The 21230-nt window shown below is 42.2% G+C and overlaps 2 long non-coding RNA genes across 2 annotated transcripts; both read left to right on the top strand.

Moving 5' to 3' along the window:
- Window positions 1-84: 84 nt before the first annotated feature.
- On the top strand, window positions 85-15250 carry LOC118583331. The gene is made up of 3 exons (XR_004944909.1): window positions 85-1084; window positions 3080-3200; window positions 14994-15250. It is a non-coding gene; the product is annotated as an uncharacterized LOC118583331 (long non-coding RNA).
- A 213-nt stretch (window positions 15251-15463) lies between these two features.
- LOC118583320 lies at window positions 15464-20354 on the top strand. Its single transcript, XR_004944904.1, has 4 exons — window positions 15464-15762; window positions 18412-18651; window positions 19153-19260; window positions 20202-20354. It is a non-coding gene; the product is annotated as an uncharacterized LOC118583320 (long non-coding RNA).
- Window positions 20355-21230: the final 876 nt, after the last annotated feature.

Here is a 21230-nt window from a genome sequence, read left to right as displayed (position 1 = left end):
CACACACACACACACACACACAGGTTACATGAATGGGAGGCGGGAACCAATCCTAGGAGCCCCAGCGAGCCGCGCTTAGAGTAGGGCTGCACCACGGCGCCGGGGGGCGCCACACAGGTGATGAGCCCCTCCTCCCGTGGCTACTCGCCCTCTTCTCCGCTCACAGGTCTCTGTTGGGTGTCTTTCCTTATCTCCTCCATCCCTTTCTCTGAGCTGCTTTCTCCATCTCCTTGTCTCATTTTCTCTCTGGAATTCTCCAAGCTCTTAGTTCAGTGTTTTTCCCGGATTCCTCTTGGACCCTCCCTTCTGGCTTCCTCAGAGCCCCTTCGAAAACTTTTTCCTTCCCTGCCCCTACTTTTCTCTACCTCTTTCCTCTTGTCTTTTGTTCTCATTCGTTCCCCTCCGAGCTGCACGACTTCTCTCTCTCCTCACACTTCTCTGCTGGTCTTGGCCTCTCTCCTTGCCTAAGCCCTGAAATGCTTTTTCTGCACCTCCAACTCTTCCCGGGGTTGCCTTTGCCAGTTGCAGCTGCTGCTCGGCCAGAGGTAATTAATGGTTCCTTCCTTGGGCTTGCAAGGTGCCTTAAAGAAAGGCCTTCCTCCCTCAAACTTCCCCCAAACCACGGTAACAGCTACTGAGTCATGATAGCAATCCCTGGAGGTGGGGGTGGGGGGCAGTAGTGAATATAGTCCAAGAAATTCTGGTCCCTCTTGAATCTGAATCGTAATTGACAGTATATTACCAAGGCAAGGACATTTGTTTGTGATGGAGAGAGAGAGAGAGAGCTTGAACTCACAGAGACTTTCTGGAGAAAGACTGAAGGAATTCCCACCTGAAGCCTGCTTCAGGCTGACTATTGCAGGACTTGACTTTAAGAGTATTTACCCTCGTCCAGCCTGTCTTTGCTCACCTGTAAAACAGGTTATAGCCATCTCACTGGAAAGAACAATGAACAGAAAGCATTGGAGTGCACAGGAAGTACTCAGCACTGGCTTTCTTCACCTCTTCCATCGTCCGCTACCTCTATAAAGTGTGCTGGGAAGGATAGGTGACAGTGTTGATCTCATACTAACGTGAAAGGAAGGTGAGGCTCTTAAAAACAAACACTAACCAACCTGCTACTATGTGTTCTAGAGACCCTGTGCTGATTACAAAGCCATCCTGGTTTATAAATTTGGGGTGCTGATGCTTAGTATATTCCCACTTTAGCATGCAGAAAGGCAAGAATGGGGATGGTGTGGACAGATTGCTTTATAGTCGGTCCAATCTATTTTTAAAATCCTCATGATGAGTGAACACTGACCAGAGACAAAGCTTTTGAGACTAACTAAAATGTCAAGCCTTTGGAAGGCATTTATCAACTACGTGTCCTCGCTGTAGACACCAAATGCTGAGTACCATCATGAATGATAGTCACATTATGTCCTTCAACAAGTACCTGTTGACCATCTAATCTGTGGCAGGTATGTAATGGGCTCTGGCTGTGTAGGTATGAAGCCAACCGTCCCTGCTTTCTGGACATCAGTGTCCTAGATAGACATGTCTAATAAATACATGAGAAAAAAGACACACAGACTCTGAGCAAGTGCCATTTCTTCGGTGGCACTTTTTAGACCTTATTAAAACATGAGGTCCATGATGGCTATAACAAGGGATATCTGAAAGTGAAAACTTTGGAAATTACCTTCAGACTATGCACCTTCTTCAAGCGATAAGAAAACAGACCCTGATTTTGAAAGCAGTGGGTATTTAATGAGAAACAAGATATTCACATAGTCTCAAAGTATCTCCCCACAAGATTCAGATCATATCAAAGGAGACAATAATAGCTTTAGACCAGAAAACTCTGTCAGAATCCACCTTCATCAAAACATTAAAGTCAACATCGTAAGGATAGTAACACTCATCATGTGCTCCTGATACGATGCCATTTCTGCGGTATGTCTACAAGAAATAAACAACCATAATCTAATCATTGAGACATGCCAGACAACTCCAAACTGAGAACTCCGCACAAGTGCAGAATGCTATTCAAGAACAGCAAAATCATGAAAGAGGACTCCAGAGCAGTTTCAGAGAAAGGAACAGTTTAGTTGATATGACAGTAAATGTGACATGTGATCCTGGATAGAACATTAGTGGGGGGAATTGGCAAGAGTTAAATAAAATTTATATTATACAATAATATGCCCATGTTAATCTCTAGTTTGGGTGGGTATATGGGAGACTATCTTCCATTTAAATGAATAGGCAGCTGAAATATGTAGAGGTTCAAGAAAAAAAAAAAAAGCAGCAAAGCCAGTCCTTGCCTTTAAAAGGTGACACAAGTGTAGGTGTGTCTGCCTGAAAGGTACAGTAAAAGCCTAGTATGTCCATCCTAGTTTAGGGGGCAAGAGAAGGCTTCCTGCAGGGCTAGCTTCTCAAGGCAGGCTGGAGTGTGAAGGGAGAGGGGCTGCTTTCTTAGTCAGGCAACAGTACAGGGCATGAGCAAATGCATGAGGCACTTAAGGAAGCATAACTGAACATGTAGGCCATGACTGGATCAAGTTTAGAGCAGCAGGCATGCTTGGATGATGGAGGGGTCTGAAGGAAGGCAAAGATCCAACGGTCTCAAAGTTCACTTGCTGGGAATGGAGAAAGCTACTGAAGGTTCTTAGCTCTGCAGCGATGTGCTCTTGTGTATATTTGAAACAAGATGATTTGGCAGTAGGAGGGGAAAATAGAGGACTGGGGATAGCTTGGAAAGACAAAAGGTAGGGCTATGCAAGTCATTTATGTAAACTGAGGCAATTGTCATGAAGAAAGGTGAGGAGCGATCCCAATGCTTGGGGATGCACAGTGAGTATGTTTGAGTGGCTGACTTGATGGAGTTGGGCTGGAAGTCCAAAGTCACAAGCAGTTTTGCAGTTTTGTTGTGCTGGTGGGGGATGGAACTACTCTCATTGCCATGGGGGGGGGGGGGGAGTGAGTTCAAAAGGAAGTAGAGGTCTTGGAGGGGAAATGAAGTCTGTTGTCATATGTGATAATTCAACTCTGTTGCTAACTGCACATGCTTCTGTGTGGGTGTGTTTGGCCACAGAAAACACGTGACACCAAAAGAAAGGATCTACCTCGTGTATTCCACCAAAGGCTGAGATACCACTGACAAGAGACCTACATCATTTATAGTGATGGAGACAGAAATCAAAACAACCTAAAAGGTAAGTATAAAAAGGAAGATGGGAACAGCCTTTGTTATAATATTGTACATAGACTCTTAAAGTATATTTCATCTAGTTTTTCATACCATTAAAATATCATTGCTATTATGTAAAAAAAAATTAGCACAAGATTCAGAATTGATAATTATACTTTGAAATTGTTTAGAAAAAATATCTGGGGAACAAAAGGAAAGAAAAAATAAAAATATGTCAAATATTTGGTATGATTGCCTCAGGTTGGTGGGATTATGAGTAACAGGTATTTTCTTTTTTGTATTTTTATATGTTCTCTAACTTGCATAATAAATGCTCCTTATTTTCATAATAAAAAATAAAGAACTGTCATGGAAAACAAACACACTGCTGGACACCCTCCCCATCCATTCTATCCCTTTTCAAAGTGCCCTCCCCGAGCTTCTGAAGAGCTAAGTGCCTTCCAAGCTTTCTCATCAAGAGTGAAATACCAAGGCATTTAACAAACCAGGGGAACTTATCAGCTGGTCTGGAGAGGGGAGGGGGCGATTTTGTGGAGGAAGATGCGTTATTAGAGCCGTCGGAGCTGTATATATTAAAGATATTTGCATTGCCCTTATTGATTCTGTAATATGTTACGAGGAAAAGAAAACAGAGTGGGGCCAAGAAAATGTGAGTCTTTAAAGGGCAAGTTTTAATTAGGAAACATATTTGTTTGAAAAAAAGAAAGAAAGAAAGAAAGAAAGGAACCACTTCTGTTCGGAGACCAACAGTTACTACAGAAGGGTTTCTGGATGTGAGTATTCCAGGCAAGGGGGCACCGAGGGGCGAAGGCCAATGCTTGCCGCCTGCTGTCTGATACTTCCTCAAATACCAAGCTGGTTACATAGGATTTAGACACCCACTGATAAGCCCCGGCAGACTTTCACAATTAGAGGTAAGGAAAGGGCCAGTCCATGTCCCCAGGCTTTGGAAAGCTTGTTGTAAGCAGAAAGCTCCATAGAACAACCCCTCCACCCGCCACCCCCGAGTTTCTACTTCTTGATTAGCAGGAGGGTCCAGATTTCCAACCGGAATAACAGTAACACAGCACCTGAGCAGAGAGCCCTTTCACCTTTCCATCTTCTGATTCACTCAATCCCTTACCCACCTCAAGGGGGAGCCTATCACAAAGAACGGGCGACCACCCAGAAATGGTCCCAAACTAAGCCTTGCTGAAGGGTGCTAAAAGGTGGGCAAGCGGGCAGGGGGGTGGGGTGCGGAGGCAGGAGAAGTTCCTGGAAGTCTTGGGGGTGTGGCCTGGAGCTTCCAGGATGTGCCATCTGTAGGATCCTCTTAATATCAGAAGACGGGAGGGGGGGGGGAGGGGGGGTGGGGGGGTGGGGGGGGTCACTGAACTCAGTGTGCTGCTGGCTCAGCAGCGTGAGAATGGAAAGTTTATGTCAGAAGACCAGGCTTTCCACGCTCAACCACATTTGTAAAAGTCAAGAGGTCAAGCAGTGACTCCTCTCTGGCAGGCTGACTCAGGGAACCTCTGTGCTGTCTGCCCATCGTTTGTCTAACCTGTGAACTGTCTTTCTGCCTGATGGGAAAGAGAAGCTGGTATTTGGGGGATAAAGAATGACTTATATTGCCTGTAAGGGGGACATTTCTGCTCAGAAATATCACAAATACTTGTTCTCCACCCTGCTCCTTCCTCCTAAAAGTTCAGCAGCATATCTGGCACCTACAGATCCTTAGCAAAAAGCCCTTCACTGAATTAAGAAATGAATGTTAATATCAAGAGCCAGCATGGCCTGAACACTGTGCTGAGAAGCTCGTTTCAGTTGTAGCACCATGCCAAGTGATGGACTCGATCCGATCCTGTTTCCACATCTTAGGGGAGGAAACGGAGACAGAGGGAAGTGAAGCAAGGGCCAGTGAGACGACTCAGCAGGTAAAGGGGCTTTACCTGAGTTCGGTTCGATCTCTGGGCCCCACATAGAAGGGGCCAACTAATTCTCCTAAATTGTCTTTTGTGCTGGCTAGTATTATGTCAGCTTGACACAGCTATATCATCTGAGAGGAGGGAACCTCCACTGAGAAAATGCCTCCATAAGATCCGGCTGTAGGCTAGCTTGTAGGGCATTTTCTTAAGCAGTGATCTATGAGTGAGAGATAGCCCAGCCCATGGTAGGTGGTGACTCCCTTGGGTTGATTGCTCTGCATTCTATAAGAAAGCAGGCTGAAAAAAGCCATGGGGAGCAAGGCAGTAAGCTGCACTCTTCTATGGCCTCCAAATCAGCCCTTGCCTCCAAGTTCCTGCCTTGAGTTCCTGCCAGGACTTCTTCAGGGATACACAGTGTCAGGCAAATAAACTCTTTCTCCCTAAGTTGCTTTTAGTCACGGCTTTTCATCACAGCAATAGTAACCCTAACTATGGCAGCCGTAGATATCTATGCTCAGGTCCTGACATGTCATGCACAGGCATGTGCATGTACACACAGGCAATAAGTAACTATAATTTAGAAATAAAACAGAAAAATCGCTGAAGTCACCATTCTAACACTATTCTAACAAATGCCAAAGCTAGCGCCCAACTTGTATAGACTCTACCTGACCACCACACTGTATTGGTTAAGTGGATGGAATTATTGATAATGGTAGTGCAGTGAGCTTGCAGTACAGTGGATGGTTTATTTAAGCTGGTTGAGAGTAGGATGGCATATGACTTTCCATGATGTTCATTGCATAGTTCTCAAGTTGGAGTTGCAATTGCTTTGTTTATGAACATGTTTTACTTTCAGAATGCAAGATTAAGTTCCATGAGTGGAATGACCACACTATATCTTAGCTGCTGTTGTGTTTCCTAGCACTCAGCACCATGCCTAGCACTAAGTAGGTGTTAAAGAAATACTTGTGAAGGGAATAAATGAACATGAGCGTCTGTTGTTCCAGAGCAGCAGAACACCCATGAGCCTCCATGGATGTACCCCTGGTGAAAGCTGGGGATTTTCCATGAATTCACTCTATTTCCATGCCAACACTGTACTAGCTGCCCTTGAGGGCACGCAGTTCGTGCAGCGGGGCCGCGATTCAGATGAGCACGTAATGATGCCGATGTCAGATTGTGCCCTTCCACTGACATTTGCTCCCAGATAGCAGGGAAAACACTGGTCAGAAAGCAGCAGCAGCATCTGTCGTGGTCAAAGGTGACTAGCTGGCAAAATTCTGTGGCAGAAGCATTCTCTCTGGGTAGCCACCTCCCCGCCCCCACCTACCACCACTCCACAGTGGAGCTCCATCAGCTGACCTTGCCAGCCTGATGTTTTCTTTCTGAGAACACTTCCCAGGGATCTCTTCAAAAAGAATTCTAGTGCTTTTCTGTTTCTCCAGCCTGCTTGATCCCATGTGATACTCTCTGGAAAGGGTGCCACTCAGACAAGACCTCCGTGGCTGCTTTCCTCCCACCTCATCTCACCACTGGCCTAACAGGCTTCCCTGTCACCTGCACAGACGTGTCCTTTACACTCGAGGGAGGTCAGGGGCAGGTGCTGGTGTTCTGTACAACTAAACCAGCTCCATTCCCCTCCTCTAGAAGTCTATGGCCTTTATGAGAACTGTGTACTGGTCCAGGGTGTGTGGCAGAGATAACCAAGAAGGGAACATAGAGCAAACTAGAAAGCTTCAAGAATGGCTTTCTCTCAAGTTTCAGAGCCTTTATGGTGTGAGTCACCACACTATACACGCCAGGCACTTGGCAAGTATTCACACATGAGGTCCTTATAGATCCTGTTGGATGAAAATATTATCATTCAATATTTTCAGGCCTTAACAGCCTATGGATGCAGTAATAGAACCTAACACTATTCTATTACAAATACTTTTCTTGTTTACAGCATATCTGGAAATGTGTGTGTGTTCTTATGTTTCATAGTTAAATGCTATTTCAGCATACATATATGTGATACTTTGTGAAGCTGACGGAAGAGATCACAGTAATTGTGATAATATTCACGGAAATAAAACTGAGGTAAATAACATAAGGTAAATCACACAGCAGTTGTCCCAAAATGTTGACTAGGTAAATTATATTGTCACTGTCATGTCTGTTGATTGTTAAGCAAAGCAACCCAAAAGAAGGTAAGATTTTAGGTCACTTCAGAAATGCCAAATATTTCAATTACTTGTTGAAGTACCTGAAGGGAGTTGCTTCCTTTACATTTTTAAAGATTTATTTATTATTTATTTATGTGTAATGTGTGAACATGTGGAGGTCAAAGGACAACTTGTGGAGTTCTGTTAGCTCTCTTCTTCTACTTTATCAGTTTGGGGAATTGAACTGAGGACCTCAACTTATTGACAGGTGCCTTTACTGACCCTAAAAATGTCCAGACTTTATGTGAAACTAAAAATGTAAAAAATTCTAGGAGAAATCATAGGTGACAATTTATCTAATGGAGGGAGGGTAAATAAGGAAGACCTTCTCAAATGTCATATTAAATGGAAGAAATCATAAAGAATTATGAAAATTAAAAATATGTGTATACTGAAGTTGAACTCAAAAGTCAGAAGAACAAAAGGTTGGTGAAGTATTTGAAGCATATGTGAAAATGTGAGTTAGTATCCTTAATATACAGTGAGGTTATACAGACATACAAGAAAAAGACATCTTGGGACTGGATAAATGGCTCAGCAGTTAAAAACATGAGCTGCTCCTACAGAGGGCTAGGGTTCATGTCCAAGAACCTATACAGAGTGTCTTACTACTACCTGTGACTCCAACTCCAGGGGTCTTCTGGCCTCCTCAAGTACCTTCATGCATGTGCACATACCCACACATGAACATGCAGGAATGCACTTCATTTATTTGTTTGCTTGTTTATTTATCTAGACAGGGTTTCTCTGTGTAGCTGTGGCTGTCCTGGAACTTGATCTATAGACCAGGCTGGCATTGAACTCAGAGATCTGCCTGCCTCTCTGCCCCCTGAGTGCTGGGACTAAAAGTGTGCATTGCCAAGCAGTGGTGGCACACGCCTCTAATCCCAGCACTTGGGAGGCAGAGGCAGCCGGATCTTTGTGAGTGCGAGGCCAGCCTGGTCTACAGAGAGAGTTCCAGGAAAGGCTCAAAGCTACACAGAGAAACCCTGTTTCGAAAAACAAAAAACAAACAAACAAACAAACATAAAGGGTGCATGCATCACCACTGCCCAACAACATACACATAATTTAAATAAATAATGAAAATAAAAGGGAAAAGATACCTCAATAGAAAAGAGGGCAAAGGACATGACATGAAAAGCTAATTTATAAAAAAAATGTACTTTTTGTTACAATATACATATTATACATATATGTTATGGATGTAACTCACTAATGACTATGAAATGTGAGATACAATGACATTGTGTTTCTGTTTTATTTTGGGTTTGCTCATCCGATGAGAAAACATAAGGGAAAAAGTACCAAGAAAATTGTCACTTTTCCTAATTTATTTTTTATATAAGAATATGGATGCAGCATTCCTAGATTATTTAGCCATATGCACTGAAAGGTCTCATCTGTGAATCACTTTTCATCTAGACTCTTTGTTTGTCAGTGTGCATTTAATGTTGTTAAAGAGGATAATCATAGTATTCAGAGAACTGTAGAAAGTCATTTCATGAGTGTTGTGAGCAGTCCAGGCCAATTGGAAACACCTTAAATATTAACCTATTAATTTATGATCAAATGCCTTATGGTACACAGACACATGATGGACTGTTATGGAGCCATCGTAGATCATAATGTAAAACAATACTTAATGAATTTGTGAAGGATTTGCATTAAATATTCTTGTTACTTTTATTTAATACATTATAGAGAATTCCAAGCAAAAGAAAAGGTGATAAGCTGACTCCACCCATTACCTAGCTGCAGAAGTGGTTGGCACACGCACATCCAGTTGTGGCTGATTGACTCACACTTACTCCTTTCCATGTAATTTGAATGAAGACTCTAGAAATTATTTCATTTGCCCACAAATATTTCAGTAGCCATCACTATAAGAAAGGAGCTATTTTTAAAATGTCTTAACAATAGTCTATGAAAAACAACAGTAATTTATCAGTATTATCCAAGTATCCAGTTGCTGTTAAAATTATCCTTTTTCCCAAGCCTCTTTTCCCAGTCTGTTTGTTTGTGTTATCATCCAAGTGAGTCCTACATGCTGTCACTGATTGACGGGCCTCCTAAGTTCCTTTTGATCTACAGGCATCCTGTCATCTATTTTTTTCTTCTCTTGTAAATTAGCTGTTACTGATTTATCCTAGAGTTTCCTATAGTCTAGTTACTCATTGTACTCTTCTGGGGGATGTTTGAACACATTCTTAACCCCCCCTTTTCTGTAAGCTTGCAGTTCACTCCCGAAGCTTGGTCCCCTTTAGAGTTAACTTTTTGGCAGGACTGCTTTATAGATGGCAGGGTGTGCTTCCATTTATCTTTGTGATGTCAGCAGCCTTTGGTGCTCATTGACCAGATTCATCATTTCCCCAGAGGTGCAAAGAGGTGATCGTCCATCACGCCTTCTTCACTTTCTAGCAGAATACTTCTATAAAGAGAAATGAACTCTCATGAGCTCCTTGGTTATCTTAAAAAGGTAGGATCCGTTTTTGATATTTTTCCTTTCACCTGCCAGATTTCCAGAACACGAGTTGACTCCTTAGAATCTCCCAGAAGTAAGCAAGTACGCGCGCGCACGTGTGTGTGTGTGTGTGTGTGTGTGTGTGTGTGTGTGTGTGTGTATACGAATCATTAACGAGGGGTTAGAGAGATAGCTCAGGGTTAAGAGTATATAACGCTCTAAATTTGGTTTGTAGCATCCACATTAGGCAACTTTCAACTGTCTGTAACTCCAGCTTAGGGAATCCCAAGCCAGCTTCTTTGGACACTTGCACTGAAGTATACACACTTAGCCCTCACATACATAATTAAGGATAGTGCAAGTAAGTAAGAAAAGAATATTAGTGAATTTACGCATTTGAATATATCTGGTGCATGGTCACTTATTTCAAGTATTAACTAAATATTTCCAAGTTATCCTATCTTTGGTCAGTGGGAACATTTTCCTATGGATTTCTGAGATTTTGAAGTTGCTTTTTTTTTCTAGTTTAGTTCCAGAATTAAACACCATGGTGCCTGTTTGCAAACCCAGCACTCTTGAGGCTGAGGCAGGAGAATTTTGGGTGTAAGGTAGCCTGGATTACATAGTCTGCGGACAGCCTAGGTAAAATGGGAGTAAGAGCCTGTCTCAAAACAACAACAACAAAACAAACCTAAATGAACAAAAAGCAGCCAACCAAACACCAATGAAGGATTGTTTTAGGTTGAGCTTATATCTATTAAAAATAGAACTGAAATTACCTAGAATATCTGTTTAATTTCTTGGGATTTATTTATTTATTGCTTAATTTTAAGTAGCAAGTTTGTCTAGAATTCACAATCATATCATTATGGATTATTCATTACTTCTACATTATTCTAGCCCCCTTTGCCCATTTGAAATGGCCAAAAGATGTGTAATTTTTAAAATAGAAAATTCATTATGAGTTTAAATCAAAACTTATTCACCTGCAGGGCTAGCAAGATGGGATAAATGTGGAATAAATCTGAACAGAGGCCTTGTGATTTCATAGCCGTGTCCATCCACATGACGGTTCCTCTGAAGAGCGACATCAAGTCACTGGCTGTTGGGCTGCTCAGGCAAAGTACTGGCATGCTGGAACAGAGGCGGGCAGCTAGAGAGAGACATGGCGGACAGTTCTTTACCCAGCCCTTGAGCTGGCTGGAGGAGTAACAGAACTCCTGAGTTTCTCATGTCGCATACACATAACACCGAATTTGAACACCATTTATTTCATTAAATTCCTCTCCAGTGTCCAGTGGGAAGGAGGTTGAGGTTGTTGGATGGGAAAGATGCTACCTCACAGCAGTGTCTGGATCTAAACCAGTAAAGACCAGTGAAGAAGACCAAATGCAGACCCAAAGGAACATTTTAAACTTTTTTTTTTTTTTAAATCAAAGTTATCTATGAGCATAGTTTTAGAAAGTCAAATACTCTGTGTGGATTTGGTGCCAATGAGAAGTCTCTTGCCTTCCTGTAGAAGTCATCACCTAACCCTGCTTGATAGTCTCTCTCCATTCAAGCAAAAACTTCTAGTTCAGTTGTCTTAGAATTTTCACTTTCAGTGTCTAAATAATGTGCTTCCTTTGCAATTTCTTGATTGTTTTCAATTTTTGAAAAGTACCGATATACAATAAACTTCCCATCTTCAAAGAATACATATGAAATACACTGGTAGTTTCAAAAGTAAAGTTGAGGGACACAGTCTTTTCCTTATCCTCTCCATGCACCTAAATAATCATTCAATTAAATGTGAGTATTTTTATTACAAAGTTTTGTTAAAATTATTCTCAGTTAGGCCATATCATATGCAATAGTATACATATAGTTCTCTTGTATTAAGTTTTATTTTCTCTTCAGTATGTCTTTTTTTTCTTTTTTTCGTGGTTGCTCAACATTTGGGGATTGATACTACTTGATCCCCTAAACTATAAACCTGCTGATATATCCCACCCATAAAATAACCTATCAATCTTTTCTTTGTCTTTTTTCTTTCTATCTTTTCTAATAGACTTTTATTTCCCATTGTCCTTGGTGTCCTAGTGTGGGCTGGTTGTGTTATGGGCCCTCTTCTGGGATCTCCTTTTATCATATTTCTGGGAATTCTGCTGTCTTGATGTTTGGCTCTGAGGACCACATATTCTCTTCTCTTTACTCTTCATGAAAGAGTACTTGGAAATAAGGGTTTGAAGAGCCTAATTTGACTGGACCTAAAATTATAGACAGAAATAATTTCTCTATCGTCCTCATGATGTTGATGGCTTCATGTCTTCTTTTTTCTATGAGCTGTTAAGGAGTCCATTGCTATTTGTCCTATTCTGTATTGTGACAATGTGACTCTCTTACCTTTTACCCTTCTCTGGAAGTTTTAAAGAGTTCTTCAGTTTCCCATATTAATATTACATGTACTTATTGTTCTCTCTGTTTCCCCCCACTGTGTGTGTGTGTGTGTGTGTGTGTGTGTGTGTGTGTGTGTGTGTGTAAATGCACAGTGACTAGGTGGAGGTCAGGGCATGACCTGCTGGAGTTGGCTCTCTCCATCTATAATGTGGGCCCCAGCAATTAGAGCCATCTCTCCTGGCCCCATTTCCTAGATCTCCATTTCAGAGGCCACAGGATGCTTGCTGTGGGCCTAATTTCATCCACTGTGCTAAGTTGTTGCTGGATTTTTTCACTCTAGAAAATCTAAGATTTGCTTTGATTATTTCACTGGTAATTCTTCGTTTCCAAAATTCACCATATTCAAATATTAGAACTTACAGGCGGTCTCTCATTTTTAAATCTTCTCCTTATTTTCCATATTCTCGTCTTTCTGTTCTACTTCTGGGAGAGTTTGTCAGTTTTGCCTACTAACCCTTCTGTTGACATTTTTACTTCTGCTGTTATGTTTTTAATTGTCAGGAGCCTGCTTTAGCTGTCTGAATGCTTCTCTTTAAATAGCCTCCTTGTTTCATGCATGCAGCGTCTCTATGGATGCTAACAATTTATTTTATGAGCTGTTCTATCCATGCTGCTCTCATCATGTCTCTGTGTTCTTTGAGGATTGTTTATGTGTTGTTTGACAATTCCATACACATATATAGTGGGTGATTGCCATAGTCAACCCTAATTCTCTCTTACTCACTCCCATTCACTCTGGAACCCTCTCCTTTCCAACATGTCTCCTCTTATTTTCATGCTTTGAAAAAAAATCCACTGAGTTTAATTAGAGTTGCTTGCATACACATGGGTATGGGATAACGGTTTGGTTTTGTTGGGGGGGGGGACTAAATTTGAGGTTATTAAGGAAAAACGTTTAAATTTTTCAACTGCTGAGCCAGTTCTTATTAAATGAGAGAGGGGAGAGAGGAGAGATGGAGGGGGGGAGAGGGAGAGGGAGAGGGAGAGGGAGAGGGAGAGGGAGAGAGAGAGAGAGAGAGAGAGAGAGAGAGAGAGAGAGAGAGAGAGAAGCACCAACGTTGAGAGTTTTTAAAAAGTTATTTTTTTAGGTTTTTTTTTTTTTTTTTTTTTTAGTTTTCCTGTTTGCATTAACGACTATGTTAATAGTCGTTCCATGTTTGGATGGTCTAGGTATGGCATAATCAACCAAAAAACAGTGCAAGACTTGTTGCTGGTAGGCTTTGTCATAGGATGCTCTGGCCAGGTAATTTCCTTGGTGATTCCATAACAGGCCTCTCAGTTTCTTTAGAAAGTTCTAAGGGAGGAGGCAACTGGCTGCTAGGGTTTTCTGGAGACCTAGCATGGTGGAGGGATGGAGAGTTGGTTTGACTATTGTAGACAGAGTTCATTTACCTCTGTTCCTTTCTGCAGCACATTGTATCTTCCTATATTAGACAGATTCCTGGATTCCCAGGAATATTAAGTGCACTGTGCTGAGGGGGCAGACACTCAGGAGAGTGGGATAGAGGGGTTGAGCTGAAGATCATGCATCAGCCTTTCCATTTTCAACTCTTCCCAGACCACTGATGCTAGAAGCACCTCAAGCTTCCCATTTCCCAGGATCCCTAGAGCTCTGTGGTAACAGTCAGATTCCCACAAGCTTTTTCTACAGGGAGCTTAGGATCCACATTCTCAGGTCTGCTGAGCCAATTCTTGTTCATCAACTGTAGTTCCAAAATGCTATTGGCTTTTTGGCTCTTTCTTCCCCTTGTGGTTATGTGTCTTTTTAAACATTTCTTTCTTCGGTTAGTAGTTATTATGGAAAAAACAAGAATTGAAGATGTGTCTCACCCTCATGAGCAGCAGGAGACGAAGGCAGACACTTTACTCAGCTACTCCCAGGATATTGAGACCCTTCCTTAGTAGTCCCATGGCTCTATATACCATTCCCAGGCTGTGGGGGAGTTGGTTGGAGGTCCTTAGTGTCCCCAGCATTACAGTGCAGATAACCATGTCTGTCTTCTAGTTGTGAGAACAACCAAGGTGATGTCTGGTCTGTAATCTTAGTTTTTACTTTTCTGAAGCATATCTATAAATGCCAGTCACATATATTTGCAATAGTGCCATTTCTGGTTGTATTGGTGACAGAGTTAATTGGGTTATTGATAGAGAAAATGAGGCCTACATGGAATGAGAGAATCTCCTTTAGAAACGTTCAATGTCTAGACTACAAAAGATATCAGTGGTGATGATGGTGATGACGACAGTTGATATTTAGCAAGAGCCTATTATGTGTCAAGGGGTTTCCAATGTTATCTCAATCGAACATCATGACATCTCTGTACATGCGTTTTTATTCTCTGTACATCTGTTTTGTTCCAGATAGGAACAAGCTGCAGCACAGAGATCTCAAGTCTTTGGGTCAATATCACACAACAAAGACATGGCAGGTCACAAGGTTAGAGTGTCTAGTTCACCCCAGAGTGATTACTCCTACAACCAAGACGAGAGCTTCTCAAACTTTAATGCTGCCACAAATCACTGAGGATCTTGTTATAGTGCAGACATAATTATATCTTGTTAAAGTGCAGGCTCAGCAGGCCTGATGTGGGGCTATAGTCTGCATATCCAGCTAGCTCCCAGATGATGCTTGTGACGCTACCACAAGGACCACATTTCAAGTAGTGATATCTAATGATCTCTAGTGATGCCACATTGCATGGAATCTTTTTTCCCAAAGGCACAAATGAGACCACAAGAACCATGATGTGCTCTCTGTCTCTTCCTGTGTGCATATCTAGGACCTTGGGCACCTCTGCCTTCACCACACCCTTGCTCAGAAATCCTTGGCAAGATTCTATTACTGTCCTCCCACTGCCTTGAGGGCAAGATTCTCACTGCTTGCTGTTCCTTTTGGAGTGAGTCAAAGGTATCCCTGTCATTTACTGTTCACACTGATTCTAGTACCTTCTCTGAACACAACACTGGCATTCTAAGCAGGTGTCCTACAATATACAAGTCCTATATGTGGGACTAGAAAGATGGCTCAGTGGATAAAAGGGGCTTGTTGTCAAAGCTGATGACCTAAGTTTGATTCCTGGGCCATACATGACAACATGACAAAAAGAAAAAAACCAACTCCCACATGTTGTCTTTGGATTTTTACATGTGTGCAATGGCAAACATGTACACACACACACACACACACACACACACACACACACACATGTGCATGCACACACACACACATACTACATCTAATAATTTTTTAAAAGCCTCAAGCTGTGGAGATGTTTCCCTGAGACTCTCAGCAGGGTTTTGCCATGTCACCTATGTAGAAATGTGCAGAAGACTCTCCCACTCAGTGTCACCTAAGACCCCAGGCAGTACTTTCTGTACCTTGAGTCTCAGAAGTCCACTTGTAAGAACAACTCTGTCAGTTGCTGCCTACAGCCTATGACCAGGAAATACAATATTTGCTTTCTGGCATCTTTCTCTTTCTTTGGCTACTGGAGCAACTCTCCTGGAATTCACCAGCCTGAAAGCAAGTCAACTGGAGTCAACTTCCAGGTAGGTGATGTCTGCGAACTCAGCCGATATATGCTACTATATCTGAGTCTCACCCTAGCCTCTCTGTGCCTGCCTTTTTCTCTTGGGTTCTCAGGGACCACACTAAGGTCTTTGTGCTTGTGTGGAAAGCATTTTATTGACTGAGCCATCTCCCCATCCTCAATTTATTATTTTTTATGTACCTGAAGGGAAGGAAATCAGTATGTTCAAGAGATTTCTATACCTGTGTGTTTACTGCCTCAATATGCACAAGTAAGTTGTGGTCACCTTTTGTAAGGGATGTGTGCCCTCTGCATTGGTCCAGCCCGGGTAGGTCCACATTAGCAGTCTATTTCTCTCAAGTCCTGAAAGGATATGTGCTCATGATCTCTGGCTGGCAGTCACATGGATGAGCTGCATGCTGTCAGGTAAGTACTTATCCTTTCTAAGACCTAGTGTCCAAATTATATGGTGGTGATAATAAATGCTCACATTATTGCACAGGCTACATTAGTGTACCAGGAGGCTCAGCAGCCTTCCGGGGAAGAAGGGAAGCATGTTAGGTTTTGCAGATCACATATGATTTCTTCATTTTCTTCCTCTCCCTCTTCTGCTTCTGAGACAGGGCTTCATGTGTTCCAGGGTGGCCTTGTGCTCTTTACACAGCCAAGGAGAGCCTTGAACTTCTGATCCTCCTCCCTCTACCTCCTCTTCTAGGGATTGAGCTCAGGGCTTCAAGCATGCTAGCTAGGTAATCATTCAACCAACTGAAGTACCTTCCAAAGTTGCATATTCTTTGTATGTGTATCATCCTTAATTTTGAAAGTACTTTTTTAAAAAATAAAAATGTAAACATTCCTCAGCTCAGAGTCAGTACAAAGTCAGGCAACAGATTTGGCTCTGGCCAAAGTTTACCAAGCCTGCAAGCTTACAAAGCCCTTATGGTAATGCCTGGCACCTGGCGAATATCAAGAAATGTTTCTTCTCCACATCACAACAGCAGGCCTCTCCCTCTCTCCCTTTTAGGCATGGGTGGATGCCACAGTGCCCATCAGACCTCTCACTGCCATTCTGACTCTCCCCAGACAATATGGGTGGGGAAGTGGGGGTGCAGCAGTTTGTCTGTTGAGACACGTCCTTCTGAGTGAAAAACCTGTATGGTGTATCAAGAGCTCCAAGGCAGCATGACAAATGTGGTGCAACCATGTCACTAGCATGAAATCAGAGCCATTGTTTAAGCCATTTGCTAAACCGCACCTCCATCCCCACTCCTCTGTCTAGACCATCACCAAACAATCAAATCGGCATGGAGAGTTGGAGGTCCTCTGAAATATGATGAGAGGTTCTTTATGCTCACAGCTTTCCTCCTTTGTTTTTGTTATTTAATTCCCCTCTTCCCCACCCCCAACAGCTTGTGTTGCATTATTTATTATTTAACTTGAATGCTGGGGATGTAGCTCCAGATGAAAAGCATTTGACAAAATAAAATTGCATTGTGTTATGTGACTCTCATGCATGCAGCTTGGCATAATTAAAATAAGAGAGACATGATATTGTTTTCCTGTTCAAAGAATATGATGGCTGCATCTAAAGAAATGTCAGTTATTTTCTGTGTTGTCCACAGAACATAAAAGAACCAAAGAGCATGTCGAATGATTGTCCAAAAGACACATGTACTTTCTTTTCTCTTGTTATTTACTAAGAAAGGGAATGAAGTTATACAGGAGTGGCATAAGCCGAGTTTATAGAATATTTTGACTTAAATTTTCTTGATCCGGGCATGCAGTAGGTGCATTATGCTTCTGGGCATTCACCACTCTTAGGTTCTTTTAAAGAATGCTACTTAGAGGATGGTTCATGTTCGTTGTATACTTGACAGATTCTAGACTCATCTGGGAAATGGACCTGTGGGCATGCCTGTGGTGGATTAGCTTGATTACGATAATTGACGGGAATAGACTCATTTTCATTGTGGGCAGGAATTGGGAGGGAAAATCCTGGACTGAGTAGACTAGGGAAAGCTAGTTGAGCACACATTCCTTGCTCTCTTCTGTGAACATAGTGCGGTGAACTACTTCACGCCCCAGTTGTCTTGACTTCCCTGACATAATGGACTATATCAAGAACTGAGAGCCAAAATAGAGCATTCCCCACATAAGTTGCTTTTGTCACAGCATTTTATCACAGCAACAGGAAAAAGCAACTGAGACAGGTATCTACTAAAGAATCAAATCCTATGCTAGCACTAGAGTGAAGGGGCAGATAAATGAAGGGCCCTACAACCCAAGAATTTATGAACTAATGAAGGAGGTAGATGTATTAAGCATATCATTTCAGCATCAATCACTAATTGGTATGGTTATAGCAAGAGCCAGTGTTCAGCAGGCTCTTTTCAATGCTTTTTATATGATGAATCCTTTTAGCCCTCTCAGGCAACCCTAGGAGTTATATACTGTTACAGATCTCCACAGATGGGGAAACTGAGGCCAGGCACAGAATAAAAGGGCTTAAACTGTAGTTTGGGAATTGAGTACAGAAAGGTGTCTATTGTGTTGGGGGATCAAGTTCTCTCAGCATGCAAGAGAGAAGGACACCCACACCAAGATGAATTTGTAACAGACCCAGAAAAGAACACTTTCTTTACATTTTTTTTTTTTGTTTTATTTATAGGGTATGTGTACCTGCTCAGGCTCGTGGATTCATGGGTGCACACCTCCAAGTCCACATGGATATGAGAGGACCACCTGCAGGAGTCTAGTCTCTCTGTTAAATGTGTCCCAAGGATTGAAACTGGGATGTCAGGCCTGGTGGCAGACACCTTTAACTCAGCCATCTTGCCAGGCCAAGAAGACCATGTCAAGTCCCACTCCTACACTTGCTTGTTTGCAAGCAACACAGCATTATGAATAGGTGTTTATTCAGCAGTAGTTCTTCTTGTGGTTCTGGAGACTTCAGGGTATCTGTCTTGTTGACTGTCATATGCCTAGTGTCAAGCATGTGCCTAAAGAATAGATTTTGAAATGAAATCAATCTGGTCAAGGCAGAGGAGAGGACAGAGATTAAGGTGACACTGGCCAATGTGGACAAAGGTTAAGGCTCCGCTCCATTTTATTCCCATATTAGCATTTTACAAACCCTCATTGCACACTTCTCTCTCATAGACATGCCCATGGTATTCCTAAAAGTCTTTCAAAGCTCAGTATTGTCAAAACTCCCATTACTGTATGTTTCAGTAACATTCTGCATACAGCTCCGCAGAAATTACTTTGCGCACAGAATTCTAAGCTGAATTCTGCAATTTACACAAGATAGCCATTAATTAGATGAAATGATGTTACTGTTGCATGCAATGTGTTTTAAAGTGCAAAGCCATGTGTGACAAGAAGTGAACTTTCTTCTTTTCTATTGCAGAAGAAAACCATGCCAACGGCCAATGCAGAAGCCCTCGGGCAGTCCGGCTGCTCTGGCAAAGCAGGCAGGCGTGTGCAGAGAGGAAAAGGTTTTGGCTTTGCTAATCAGGTGAGCAGAGATATCTCCAGCTGGGGGTTAGATGGATAAACAGTGCTGTGGGATGTCTTTTTGTATGCCGTGAATATGTATGGCTCCTATTGGATAATAAATAAAACTGTTTGGCCTGTAGCAAGAAAGCTTACTACCATGTGGGAGATCCAAGTAGAGATACTGAGAGAAGGGCAGAGTTGAGAGAGATGCCAGTCCCTGCCAAAGGGGTAACAACATGCCAGTAGACAGGTAATGCCATGGCCACATGGCAACATACAGAGTAATAGGAATGGGTTTATTTAAGATGAAAAAGCTAGCTAGCAAGAAGCTGAAGCCATAGGTCATACATTTTGTAATTAATATAAGCCTCTGAGTAATTATTTTATAAGTGACTGTGGGACCACGGGTGGGAGAGATTCATCCCAACCACAGAGCTGGGCAGGACACAGAGACACTTCTCAGGATTATTTGTTTGCCAAGGTCTTTAAGATAGAGCAGGGAATGGTTTGGAGACTGGAGTATTGTTATTTTCATTGTTATTGTTATTATTTGGCTCAGGATCTACTTCTGCTAGGCAAACACTCCATACCCAGCCTTTTTTTTCTATTTTTATTTGGAGATGTAGTCTTGCTTGCTAGTTGCCTAGGCTGGACTTAGTCTTACTATATAGCCCAGGCTGGAGTTTAACTTGCAATCTCCCTGCTTCAGCTTCCTGAGTAGCTGGCATTATGGATACCTACCTCCATGCCTGGTTTAAGATGACGTTGCACATATTCAATTGAATATAACATCAATCTGGAAGTTTTTTTCTAGCTCTTAATAGATATTGAAAGGAAAGGGGCAGGGAGTGGTAGCTTTTATCCCTACCAACAAACTTTTTATTAGGAAATTATATTAAATATGATTCAAATGTTTGATATAAGTGTATTATTTCTTTCTGGAATTATTTCTCATTGTAGGGCCACTGATGGCTTCTTACCTACAGTCATGCAGAAGGTGAATGACACAGCCACACAGTGTCCTTTGGGCCACCGGTGAACACCATGCTCATAAGAGAAGGTGGCAAGTTCCAGGGTGTCCTTGGATAGTGGTTGAACTTCAGGTTGAACTTCAGGTTGGTAAGTGGATTTACACAGAACACAAAATGGCAAACTTTGCGTCAGCCTGGCCTGAGTTCTGCTTTTGGCTGTATACCTTAGCAGTTGTGTGTCTCTGGGAAAATTGCAAGGCTTGCTGAGAAACACATTCCCTGCCCCCTCTGACTTCATTTTCAAATCAGAGTGGAGAAGAAAAGACAAACTCGGTGACAAGTTCCTTTAGAGATACAACCCCCCAAAAGCAATAACTTGCCTAACTGCACCAGACAGAGACTTGCATTTGGAAAGAGCCTATTGCTCGGCTCTGCCCAAGGCATGAGGCAATGAGAAATGTGAGAGTCGTCTTGTTCTCTTGCTGTTTTTTTTTTTTTTTTCATTCCACAAATACTTATGGTGTATTTACAATGTACCACTATGCCAAATCCTGAGGACACCCTGGAGATCAAATGTAGACATGGTTCTTTTGGAGTGGTTTGTGGTTTGCTAGATTCTTCCATATACATCATCTAAGTGAGAGGAGATCAGCATTGTTGGAGACTCCACACTATAGATGACAGATCTGAAACTAAGAACCAGAAAATTTGGGGAGTGGTGCCAAAAGTTAGCTTCAGACAGTGTTCAAAGAGCATTGTTCCCGAGGCCTTCCCATTGCTGCACCAATATCGCCAACCTCAGTTTAATGTTGGAGGCAAAAGACTTTTGCTTACCCAATTGCATGTTAATTTTGCAATACAGACACATTAATTATTATCTTTGTATTTCATTGGTGCTATTGAAACCTGGAGAGATTTGGTGGCCCACTCAAGAATACTCAACTACATAGGCCAGAGTAGAAGCTAGATTATGGGATCCTTATGTGATACATTGGCAGGGAACACCATCTGTAATTCC

The sequence above is a fragment of the Onychomys torridus genome, chromosome 1 (genome assembly GCF_903995425.1).
Source record: "Onychomys torridus chromosome 1, mOncTor1.1, whole genome shotgun sequence".
NCBI classification, from domain to species: Eukaryota; Metazoa; Chordata; class Mammalia; order Rodentia; family Cricetidae; genus Onychomys; species Onychomys torridus.
This window is presented reverse-complemented; position numbering and strand designations above follow the sequence as displayed.